The sequence below is a fragment of the Bufo bufo genome, chromosome 2 (assembly GCF_905171765.1).
Source record: "Bufo bufo chromosome 2, aBufBuf1.1, whole genome shotgun sequence".
Classification (NCBI taxonomy): domain Eukaryota; kingdom Metazoa; phylum Chordata; class Amphibia; order Anura; family Bufonidae; genus Bufo; species Bufo bufo.
In genome coordinates, this window is record NC_053390.1 from 418,667,336 (window position 1) to 418,680,500 (window position 13,165).

The window sequence follows — 13,165 nt, forward strand, 5'->3', positions numbered from 1 at the left end:
CCCGAGTGTGTGTGCCGGCCCAGGTCTCCAATCAGGGACGGAGGCGCGTCCTCTGACACGCTCCCTGACGTGACCGTCGCACAGTACAGTGTCATTCGCTCACGGGGAGGAGCATTACTCTGCTCGATTATATGGGGGAACATTCGAATGCGGTCTGTGAATAGTCGAGTGACATCGCTCTGAAGAATTGATCAGGATGTATAAGGAAGGTCTATACAAGAGAAGTAACACCAATAAGTGCTTCAATTATCCACACAGACAACCATATTGATTAAATTGAGTATCTGTTATAAGAGCCACCAATCCGTAATGAATGCGGATTGCTAGTATAATTCAAAAGATACTCTGTATGATTGACACCCAGAACATCTGGGACAAAGTGATGGACCACATATTCTCACCCATGGTATCTCAAATGAAGCAGGAAAAGGAAACTGCCTCATTTAGTCCCTTGGGGTGTACCGTGTCCAGTTTAAAAATCCATTCAGTTTCTTTGCGGAGCAATGGCACATCAATGTCCCCTCCGCGAATGGATGTCACAATGTGCTCAATCCCCTGGACCTTCAGCACAGCTGGATTACCCCCATGATGATCACACACATGATGTGCCACAGATGTGTCACGCTTATTTTTGATGTCCAGTAGGTGTTCGCCAATACATCTCTGTAATTCGCGTCTGGTCTTACCAACATATTGTACACCACATTGGCAAGTCAAAAGATACACCACTCCCACTGATGTACATCTAATGAAGGATCTGATGGAAAATCTTTCCTTAGTCACTTGACTAGCGAAGTATGTCCCCTTCATGATGTTACCGCAAATGATACATGGAAAGGTCCCAGTTAGTGTATTTTTGAGCCATGTGTCAGATGTCGGGTGTAGGTAAGTACTGTGGACCAGACGATCGCGTATGTTAGAACTACGGGGGTATGTAATGGGGGGACGGTCTAATACTAACTCGCCAATATCTGGGTCTGACTGCAAAATGGGGCAATGTTTTTGAAGGATATCGCGTACCCGTTTCTCCGCTTTGTCATACGTGGCTATGATCCTTGGAAAATTCTGGCCCTGCGGCCTATGTTTGGGAATCAGTAGTTGGTCACGGCTAACACTCATAGAGTGATGATATGCTCTTTTGAGTGTTTGCTCGGGATAACCCCTGCGCATGAACCGAGTCCTCAGATCATTGGCAGCCACCTTGAAATCCCTCATTTCAGAACAATTTCTCCTAGCCCTCAGGTATTGGCCCTTGGGAATGCCACTCCTGAGGGCCAGGGGATGGCCACTGTCCCACCTCAGTAGACTGTTGGTGGCAGTCTGCTTACGGAACAAATTCGTCGTGATCTTCCTATCTGTCCCCACAGGCACAGTCAGGTCCAGAAATGTAATTACCCGCTCATGAATCTCAGACGTAAAAAATAGACCTAGATGTGGTTAAGTTCAGCTACGAATTTGGTGAACCAATCCTTGGTCCGCTTCCATAGTATAAACACGTCGTCGATATATCTGATACAGATCATTATCGACGACGTGTACTGTTCCATGGCATCACTGAAGACGACCTCTTTTTCCCACCAGCCCAGGTAGAGATTTGCGTAAGTAGGGGCACAAGGACTGCCCATCACAACTCCCCTGAGCTGGTGGAAAAATTGACGGTCGAAGAGGAACACATTGTGACTCAGGACAAAGTCCAATAGTTCCATCACAAAAGCATTATGTCCGTTAAGGTGTTCACCCCTCTGTTGAAGGAAGGCCCGTACAGCTAATTCGTGTGGAATAGAGCTGTACAAGGCCTCCACATCTAAGCTAGCAAGCCAGGTATCTTCAACCAAACGTTTCCTGTAGTTGCAGATCAGACGTGAACAACGGTCAGGAGTAATTCTTGACCATTCCTCTTTACAGATATGTTTCAGTTCAGCAATATTCTTGGAATGTCTGGTGTGAATCGCTTTCTTGAGGTCATGCCACAGCATCTCAATCGGGTTGAGCTCAGGACTCTGACTGGGTCACTCCAGAAGGCGTATTTTCTTCTGTTTAATCCATTCTGTTGTTGATTTACTTCTATGCTTTGGGTCGTTGTCCTGTTGCAACACCCATCTTCTGTTGAGCTTCAGCTGGTGGACAGATGGCCTTAAGTTCTCCTGCAAAATGTCTTGATAAACTTGGGAATTCATTTTTCCTTCGATGATAGCAATCCAGGCCCTGATGCAGCAAAGCAGCCCCAAACCATGATGCCCCCACCACCATACTTCACAGTTGGGATGAGGTTTTGATGTTGGTGTGCTGTGCCTCTTTTTCTCAACACATAGTGTTGTGTGTTTCTTCCAAACAACTCAACTTTGGTTTCATCTGTCCACAGAATATTTTGCCAATACTTCTGTGGAACATCCAGGTGCTCTTGTGCAAACTGTAAACGTGCAGCAATGTTTTTTTTTTGGACAACAGTGGCTTCCTCTGTGGTATCCTCCCATGAAATCCATTCTTGTTTAGTGTTTTACGTATCGTAGATTTGCTAACAGGGATGTTAGCATATGCCAGAGACTTTTGTAAGTCTTTAGCTGACACTCTAGGATTCTTCTTCACCTCATTGAGCAGTCTGCGCTGTGCTCTTGCAGTCATCTTTACAGGACGGCCACTCCTAGGGAGAGTAGCAGCAGTGCTGAACTTTCTCCATTTATAGACCGTTTGTCTTACCGTGGACTGATTGAACACCAAGGCTTTTGGAGATACTTTTATAACCTTTTCCAGTTTTATGCAAGTCAACAAATCTTAATAGTAGGTTATCTGAGAGCTCTTTTGTGCGAGGTATCATTCACATCAGGCAATGCTTCTTGTGAAAAGCAAACACAGAACTGGTGTGTGTTTTTTATAGGGCAGGCCAGGGCAGCTGTAACAAACACCTCTAATCTCATCTCATCTCATTGATTGGACTCCAGTTGGCTGACACCTCACTCCAATTAGCTCTTGGAGATGTCATTAGTCTAGGGCAGGGCTGGCCAACCTGTGGCTCTCCAGCTGTTGCAAAACTACATCTCCCAGCATGCCCAGTCTGCCTACAGCTATCAGCCTATAGCAGGGCATGGTGGGTGATAGGAATCTCTGAGTCCCTCTTGGTACCCCTGGCACCAAACTTCTAGTATCGGCTTGGTTTGAGTCCCTTTCTGACGTCAGGAGAGCGCTTCACTCAGTAGGTAACAAAAGACACAACAGTGATGTACTGAATGAACACTCTAAGGTTTATTTTTAATGCACACAGGTTATATAGAGGGGGCTTTACCCTCTTTATTAGCATCATCGTATGTTATGTATTTAACCTATCACATTAACACGTTTCATTCTACGTTTACAGAAAGAGAAACAAAAACGGAACTTCCATATTAGGAATATTGTCCGGGAGTAGTGCCAAAGAGATAAGATTCAGGGTTACAGAGAATAGAAACCTTACAGTATATTAGTTTCACAGCAATCAGAGTTAGTACCTAACATAGAAACAAAACTTCAGCAAAAAGCAGAATTCATTTTGACATAATAAAGAACATGGATTCCTTTCAAATCCCCTCTTAAGAACCTTTAGTGGATCACACTACATGGTTCTTTCCTTTCTTGTCCTTTTTCTCTCTATATGATATTAGGTAATTCTTATACCCATCTGGGCTTCGATCCTCCTGGGGTACAGTAGTCTGGTATAATGACATATTAGAGAGCCCTTTTTCTAGCATTCGTCTCACACAGGGAATAACACATAATACTACTACACCTATTACTACAATTACTATTAGTATGACAATCCCTAGTTGCATGAGACCTTGTTTCCAATTTGTGAACCACCCAAAGTATTGATCCCATGGATTATTTATACCTGAGTTCTTTTTCAGTTCTACTGACAGATCTTCAAGCTTCTTTATAGCTATTGTGACCTTACCAGTGGGGCCAGTATTATTTGGTATGTATGTGCAACAGGAGGTTGGATCAGTCAATACTCTGCACACCCCGCCCTTCTCTGCAAGAATCATATCCAACACCATTCGATTCTGGAATGTCATGATTGAGTCTGCTTGTAGTTCTTCTGCTACCCCTAGAAATGCATCTCTGGTATAGTTTACAAACCTTTGCTGATTGTAGTATATGTAATTTATCCAATCAACATTTTTATTCACAGTAATGATGGGAAATATTGATTCAAATCCGGCAGCTACTTGATCTCTAGCTTTGAACTCATCTGGGACCCCTCTTGGAACACCTATTGCATCTATATACACATGGGGGTCAAAACTTGAAAGGGGGCTGCTTCTTTTGTTTATCTTTAGCACCCCTTTGTCTATAATATCTGATTCAGTAAAAATGTGCGTGTTCATTATAGCTTTGGCAAGCGCACATTCACCTTTCCAGGCACCTTCCAATCTGGATCTTATCTTTCCATCTCCCCAGATCCAGTACACATCTTCTATGGAGTACACTTGGTTCTGAGTGAGGGATATATTCAGATTGCTGTATTTGTGACAATAACCTTTGGTGAAATTCTGTACATTCCTCCCATGTGTACTCCCCTTGTAACATGTGTAGTTACCTGGATATACCTGGATACCTGCCCCTGGGCGAGGATTTTTTAACAAAAGAGGGTATTTTGATTTCCATTCTGTACATACACTGTGTGGTTATAAGACATATTAACAAAAAGAGTCAAAAAACATTCTTCAACACTTTCTGGTAACACTAGGGGTACGGTACCTAGGTGTGGCTTGGTAGCACCGCATATGTAACAGTTACTTTTATTCACAGAGGCTGCACTATATTTCATCCACTCCAGCCACAAATTAACATCAGAAAAACCCGTCCCCATGGCCAAAGTATCCTCATATGTGGGATTAGATATGGCCCTTAGGTTTTTTAGAGAAACTATATGCGGGGCTAGTGGGTTTTTGGGGACACCTGTGATGGGCTGGTATTCCTTAGACTTATACATATCTCTAAGTTTGAACATTTGTGTTACCTGAGAAGTCTCAGCTCCCCACATTTTATGGAAGTACCATCCCAGTACATAATCTCCTTCATCATATTTACCAGGGTTTTCTATTGTCAATACAATTTTCATTTCCGCTGACCTTTTTTTTGCAATAATTCAATGAGGAGGTGTCCACATAACACGTCCCTCTCTCAAGGAGTGTCATCCTAGTCAAAAGGGACTTAGAATTTTTATCCCTCCTTTTGAGGGCTCTTTCTGGTTTATATCCCCATTCTGTCCCTGTATTCCATCCCACTGATCCCCAGTATCCACAACCTTTTCCCCAGTATGAGTCTGTTACACATATATAGGCCTGTCCTTCTACATAGTCGTTGGAACAATAGTTATAATATGAACATGTTTTCAATATATCACAAAGGCAAAAGGTGTAGGTAGCTACGTGAGTGTTAGATGAATTATACCAAAAGGTGATGACGCCGCCCTTGCTAGTTGCGGCTACTTCTCCCTTACTACTAATTGGTAAAATCAACAAGATTATTGAAGCAATCTTAGTCAGTACATTCAACCATTTCCCAGAAAGGAGTGAGGAGCTCATCATGTTGGAGGTCAGGGCTGTCTGCCCCGTTAGTACCTCTGGGCCTTGTTGGAGGTCAGGGCTGTCTGCCCCCGTTAGTACCTCTTGTCCTTCTTCAAGGCCAAGGCTGTCTGCCTCCGTTCCTGCCTCCTCTCTTTTTCTCACAAGCTTCACTCGGGTGGCGTGGATCCAAGTTGGAGATTGTTCAGTCAGCACAGCTGTTCTGGTCACTGCAACCACGGTAGTGGGTGGGCCATATGCGAAGTCACCTTGGGATTTTCCTTTCTTCAGTGTTTTGATCACTACCTCATCCCCCACCCTGTATGGGTGGGTGGGTTCCTGTGGAAGAGAGGGAGACTTACAAGCAACTTTTTCCTCAGTTTTATTAAGAACCTGTATCAATTTGGTGACATTTTCTTCCCTTATTAAATCAAGATCACCTTCCTGCACTATCATTGGGCGCCTTGCCCAGGGGGTGGGGAAAGGCCTTCCCATGAGTATCTGCAAGGATTCTCAATGCTGTTATATCCTACCCCCTCTTTGCAGACTAATCCTGTCTTAGGATTTTTCTGCAATACTGGATAACACCAGTCTTGCTGTTCCTGTTCAGTGGAATATCTTTGAAGATCAGTAAGCATTTGTGACATCTCAGGGGTTGGAGGTGCCAAACATGGCATCTCCCAATGGTTACATGGACCTGTGGGGTTGCATTTGGCCACTCGTTTCACCACCTTATCTGCCAGTGCATTGCCCTGTGAGACATGATCCTTACCATCTGTTGCCGTGAATCCTCTCCTCTGTCAAATCATACCATGGTCCCACACTACCCCATGTGCGTACCTACTATCAGTATAAATGGTGACAGATCTATCAGTATGTACAATACATGCTCTAGTGAGTGCAATGAGCTCAGCTGCCTGCTGTGTCGAGTGTGGATGCCCTTGAGTAGGCCTATAACATCATGTGTAGTGTGCAAAAATGGTGTAACGTCACATTGTGAAAGGAGTTGCCAACTCTACCATCATAGCACAGGCTGCAAGAGAACACAGACATGCCGGCATCCCTTGAACAGGGGTGGGCATTACCTTTGAAAAAAATACACAAGGACGCAACTTGCCTCCGTTTTCTTGTGTCAGTACACCCGCCATGGTTTTACAATTTTGTCGTGCAAACATGTGGAAGTTTGTAGTCAGGGAGGCCCAATCCTGGACTTGACATTAATGAACATTTCAGATAATCAAATGCATTGTACATTTCTGAAGACCATCTTATTAAATCAGGTTTGTCCTGCAGTGTTGCCTGTCTCAAGATATTGTCATAGTAGGAACAGTCTGGGATCCATTGTCTGCAGTAGTTTATCATTCCAAGGAAGGATAGCATTTCCTTCTTGGAGAGCGGGGTGACCAAGCCCGCTACAGACTGAACTCTCCCTGGACTGATCCTTCTTTCCCCCTTTGTCAGGACAAACCCCAAGTATTCGACTTGCTGTTTACACCATTGCATTTTCCCTAATGACACTTTGTGTCCACATTCAAACAACCATTGTAACAGTGATATACCATCCTCAATGTTGGCCTCCACTGACATACTGCACAACAGTAAATCATCCACGTATTGCAACAACACGGAACCTTGGGGGGGGTGCCATGGTTTTAACGTGGCTTGGAGGACTATGCTGTACACTACAGGTGAATCAGCACATCCCTAGGGCATTCTGCCCCAGGTCAGTTGACATCTGTCAAAGGAAAAAGCAAAAATTAGTCTGGTCTTCTTGTCAACTGGGATAGAAAAGAATGCATTTTTCAGATCTATCACACTGAACCAAACAGCGTCTGCTGGAATGGCAGATAGTAATTGAGTGATGTCAGGTACAACAGGGGCTATAGGCACAATGATGTTGTTGATGGCCCTTAAATCCTGTACAAAGCGGGTAGTACCATCTGCCTTTGTCACTGGATTCACGGGCGTGCTGTAGGGTGAAATCACCTCTTCCAGGATTCCCTTTTGTAGGAATTCTTTTATCATTGGCCTAAGTCCATCAAGTTTCTCTTTTGGCAGTAGGTATTGTTTCTGGAACACTGAAATGACACCTGGTTTTACAGTAGCTTTGTAAGGTGTGCAATCTATGAATCCTGTGTCATATTCATTTGAAGACCATAATGCAGGGTTAATGTTGTTAAGTTCTGGGTGGCTCTGTATGTTTGCAAGAATCAGTGGCACTGGTGTAGAGACTGGAATGAGATCTGAGTGTACTCTTATGCCCTGATTTTTGGCTGTAAGTCAAGCTTAATGAACAAATCTTTACTTAACACACTTGAGGTTGCACTGCTATCTACCATGAATCCTACTCTCAGTCATCTAAGTCCACCCCTTTTAGTCGGACGCTGTGGTCCACCTTCTGTCCGTGAGAACAGAGCTCTGATGTGAAGCACAACACTTAACATGTAACACGTAACTTCAAACATTGAAACAAACAGATCTGACAATACAGACATGAACACACAAAGGGCCCATAAGAAACTTTTCATTAACTTCGATTAAAAAAAATGTACAGCTTGATCAATGCTGTTGGCACCAATAAAAACCAAAACTTCCAAGAAAAATTAAATTCTCAATGCGCATATTATATGAAAACAAATATCGTACTCCATACACATTCATATACATTTCATGTACTCATCTTCACAAAACAGCTCATAACCACGCCCTTACACATAAAAACTGAATTGCACACACAGCTCTCCTAAAGCATCCATTAGGGTTCTTTCACACTTTCAACTCCACTACAACTCAGAGCCACACCCATTCACATTCCACTGAATCATTTGTCTTCCAACCTAATCACACAATTGTCTTTGTTTCATCCCAAAACTTGCAGCACAGACAAACACAGTTTTCCGGGAAACAGCCACACCACACCCAGAATTGCTGATGGTCTGTCGCTGTAAGACAATATACATGTTATAATCATAAAGTCATTTTGTTAAACCCAAATCATTTTATATGTCAGGTGTTCTTAGTTAATGTTGTACATATATAATAATTCTTGTTAAAAACTGGATTCTCACATTACACTGCTGGGGAAAGAAAATTATTGAACAATTTTTGTCTTCTATAATAATATTACACATATGACATCACTTACTCTGCAGGATTCCCTACTCCTTTGTATCATGTAATCCATATCCTAGGACGGGTCATGGTCAAAATGTGGCCATGCTTCTTTGTCTCCCAGACAAAGACCCTTTATCATGTCCATGTGGTACAGGTTATTATCGCCGTCCCTGGGAAAAGGGGCTAGCAGCTTGCATGAACTCAGTCCATCCAGCTAAGTTATCCACCCATGGGTTAAATAGGAAGTAATTTGTGGGACTACACCGTGCAACATAAACTTTGCATGTTTCTCCCGTCTCAGGTTTGGGATGATTTGTTTTAGACCCTTGTGACCCCATTCCGTCTGATATTTTAATGATGCTACTTTCCTAGGACTGGCTGTACTGAAGCGTTAAGGATTCGACAAATTAATGCTGTCAACTAGGCAAAGGACTCAGGTCTGATCAGAAAATATCAGAGTGTCTCATCAAACATATAATTTGTTGCTTTGGTCTGCCGCTTGTGTTCACCTATCTGCGGGTTAATGGATTGCTCCCAGCCGGGGGTGGGGCGTATTGCAGACCTCCGCAACACAGTAAAACAACAATGCAATGTCCTTAAAACTCTATGCAAATAGTGAACTTCAGTCCGTACACTTACCACCCGGACATCAGTATCCTTATCTCAACTCTAATAATCTTATACTTTAAAACAACGTTAAAAGAGTCAAACCAAGCTCCATCCTTGTCTCCCTGAGACAATATTATGTAGTGCGCACTATATTTTCTCTGAGTTATCCTCACGGCGGACTCCCGGAGTCCCCGGGTCACTCCCCCAGACTTCCGGAGTCTGTACCCTGTATCCCTGATACAGTAATTATACTAGAAGTTGTAGGTTCTACTTACTAGATCGGGACGTGGTCCTCGGATCGGCCAGAGGACAATAACAGATGCCTTCCTTACCGAACACGAGGAAAACCTTCCCGATCCCGGAAACGAGCCCCCAAACTGATAGGAATCTCTGAGTCCCTCTTGGTACCCCTGGCACCAAACTTCTAGTATCGGCTTGGTTTGAGTCCCTTTCTGACGTCAGGAGAGCGCTTCACTCAGTAGGTAACAAAAGACACAACAGTGATGTACTGAATGAACACTCTAAGGTTTATTTTTAATGCACACAGGTTATATAGAGGGGGCTTTACCCTCTTTATTAGCATCATCGTATGTTATGTATTTAACCTATCACATTAACACGTTTCATTCTACGTTTACAGAAAGAGAAACAAAAACGGAACTTCCATATTAGGAATATTGTCCGGGAGTAGTGCCAAAGAGATAAGATTCAGGGTTACAGAGAATAGAAACCTTACAGTATATTAGTTTCACAGCAATCAGAGTTAGTACCTAACATAGAAACAAAACTTCAGCAAAAAGCAGAATTCATTTTGACATAATAAAGAACATGGATTCCTTTCAGTGGGAGTTGTAGTTTTACAACAGCTGGAGAGCCGCAAGTTGGCCATCCCTGGTCTAGGGGTTCACATACTTTCTCCACCTGCACTGTGAATGTTTACATGGTGTGTTCAATAAAAACATGGTAACATTTAAATCTTTGTGTGTTATTAGTTTAAGCAGACTGTGATGGTCTATTGTTGTGACTTAGATGAAGATCAGATCACATTTTATGACCAATTTGTGCAGAAATCCATATCATTCCAAAGGGTTCACATACTTTTTCTTGCAACTGTATGTGAATCCAGACTTGGTACTAATGAACATGGCTGCGCACTGGGTACACCATTGAATGGACTCTGTAAATGCAGGGGCAACATTAGTAATGAATCTATGTTAGAGTCTACATTAATACATCATGGGCATAAGACCTTGTAATCAGCGGTGTAGAGTGGGTTGCCAGCACCCGGGGCAAGCCAAGTATTGCGCCCCCCCCCCCCCCCCCCCCCTCTGCAGTCCTACGTAACACCACAGCTAACACAGTGATAACTCTCGGAGTACAGATAATGTAGTAGACGGGTGTAAGGCCCCAGAATTCAGAACATGCACAGTGTGACCTGAAGTCTGGGGCCAGTCTGTGGCAGTGTGGGACAAATTCTATATCCTTCCCCCCCCAAACCCTATCGTAAACAGATATGTGGATGGACATTATTATAAAATACAGCACCACATCCCTCACCCTTCTTTCAGCCATCTCTCGTCTCTGCAGAGGTTCACAGAAAAAAAAAAATCTTAGATTCCTCACTTTACTATCATCCTCCCCCTCCTGGTGCCTAAACACTGTCATCCTGCTGCTACCACCAATGCTGTGCTAGTGCCAGAGAGATAGTCCCCCATAATATTATTCCCCCTGTATATTATAGTCCCTCTGTATTATTATAATGACACCTCTGCATTATAATGGCCTCCACTGTAGTATTATTATGGACCCTCTGTATAATTATGTGGGGTGAGTCACCTAACACTCAGGGACTGACTTACACTGTGACACTGACTGTCACTCACTGATAGCCAAGTAGCAGGCAGTGAAGTGCCATGAGAGCCAGGCCAAGCAGGTGGCAGTCAGGGTGCTGGTGAAGGATGACCATAGACAGTACTGCCCAGAGGATGCCATCTCTACTGGCCATATATCAGGCAGTATTACCCCTTCATATACCGCGTGGCCACCTGGTCACCCCACACCTAACACTCAGGGAGTACTGTCACACTGACTGTGACACTGATGTCACTCACTGTCAGTGTCGCTCATTCAGGCTGCTTGTGGAGTCCTGAAGTGGCACACTGCGGCAGCCATCTTCTTCTTGGTGCGCGCTCCTTCTGTTGATACTGCTCCTCACTCTGCGGTGCTGTGCAGTGCAGCAGAGCGAAAAACTCACTCAGTTCACAGATTTTTTGGGCAAGCCGCCGGCCCTGCAGTCTCGCGCCTGGGGCAATGCCCCCCTTTCCCCCCCCACGCTACGCCACTGCTTGTAATGTATCATCAGCATCAAGAGTTGACCACTGTCAACTGTCCAATATGGCTGGCTGGTTCTGTAAATGGGGAATATAAAGGTATAATTAAAGAAATTGCAAAATAGTAATATTGTCACAGCAATAACCAAGACCGTTAATTGAGGGTTTTTTCCAGGAGTTACATACTGTCGGCTTATCTTTAGGATAGGTCATAAATATCATACTGGTGGGAGTCCAACACTCCCACCAATCAGCTCTTTTGGGCAGCCACTGCTGCCAAAAACTATACAGTAGCCGTGCCAGGGTACTGCAGCTCAGCTCCCAATTCTAGTAAATGGGGGCACCTCAGTTTAGGCCTCCAATTATAGTAAAGCTGGTTCATGTGCTGTGTTAAACCATTATTTCCATCTTATAAAGTAATGGCATATGCACAATCCTGAGAAGAAAGTAATGTTTAAGCATAGCGGCATTTCAAATCACCAAAAGTGTAAAAACATACAGCGCCGAGCGCTAGATAGGGTAGTACAGTAGGACTTAATGGAATGAAAAAACGGTAATAAAGCTGTAGGTATTGCTCTTGTAAAAGAAGTCACAACCACTGTATGTACACGAGGATCACTATGGTGGAATACGGGCTGCAGGTGCACAGCAATTATCACAGATATGGTCCGGATGTCAGGCCCATGGAGAAGATAATGGAGTACCATGAAAGACTCCAAAAGGACTTTTTACATGAAAGCCTAAACACCAATGATCCAAGGAAACCTAGGCGGGACATTTATCAAAACTGGTGTTTTCTTCACTGGTCTTGAATTCCCCTCCGCCAAATTTATGCAAAGGCGCATGCCTCATAGATTTGATGCATCCTCCCGATGTCCATGCGACAATCTAAAATCCACAGCAGCCTCCTAGCTGCCGTATATTTCTTCTCTTTTTTTCACTTCAGAAAACTGATGTGAGTAAAGATAAATGTGCCCTTCTTCAGAAAATAAATGAATGTAAAAGGGGTTAACTCCTGAAATGCGTTACAGTTTTGGAATAAAGATTTATACTTTATTGGATGATTGGTGTTTATGTAAAAAGTTCTTTTGGAGCCCCTCTTGTTACTCCATTATCTTCTCCATAACAGTAAAACTGTCCTAGTTGCCCCAAGCAACCAGAGTTCAGCTTTCATTTCTTAAACTGCTCTGAAAAAAATGAAAGCTGTGCTCTGATAGGTTGCTATGGGCAACCAGGGTTGGACTGGCCATAGACCCTACAGGGAAATTTCCTGGTGGGCCAATGCCCAGGGGGCCACCTAAGCCCTTCTCATGGCCGGGTACATAACGATCAGATGCCATCAACTTTAATTAATTTTGGGAGCATCAGATACTTGGTGCACAGGTGCCCTCCTAAATTCAACTGTATCGCCATCCTCGCAGTTGAATACTGCAGCAGCAGTATTATATGCTGCACTATGGTGTTTGGTTCTGCTGGGGCGGTATTGTGTGCTGCACTATGGTACGGTATTTCTGTCCCCGCCTACTTCTGTTGGCTCTACCGACGTGTTGACATCTCCTACTGGTGTACTCC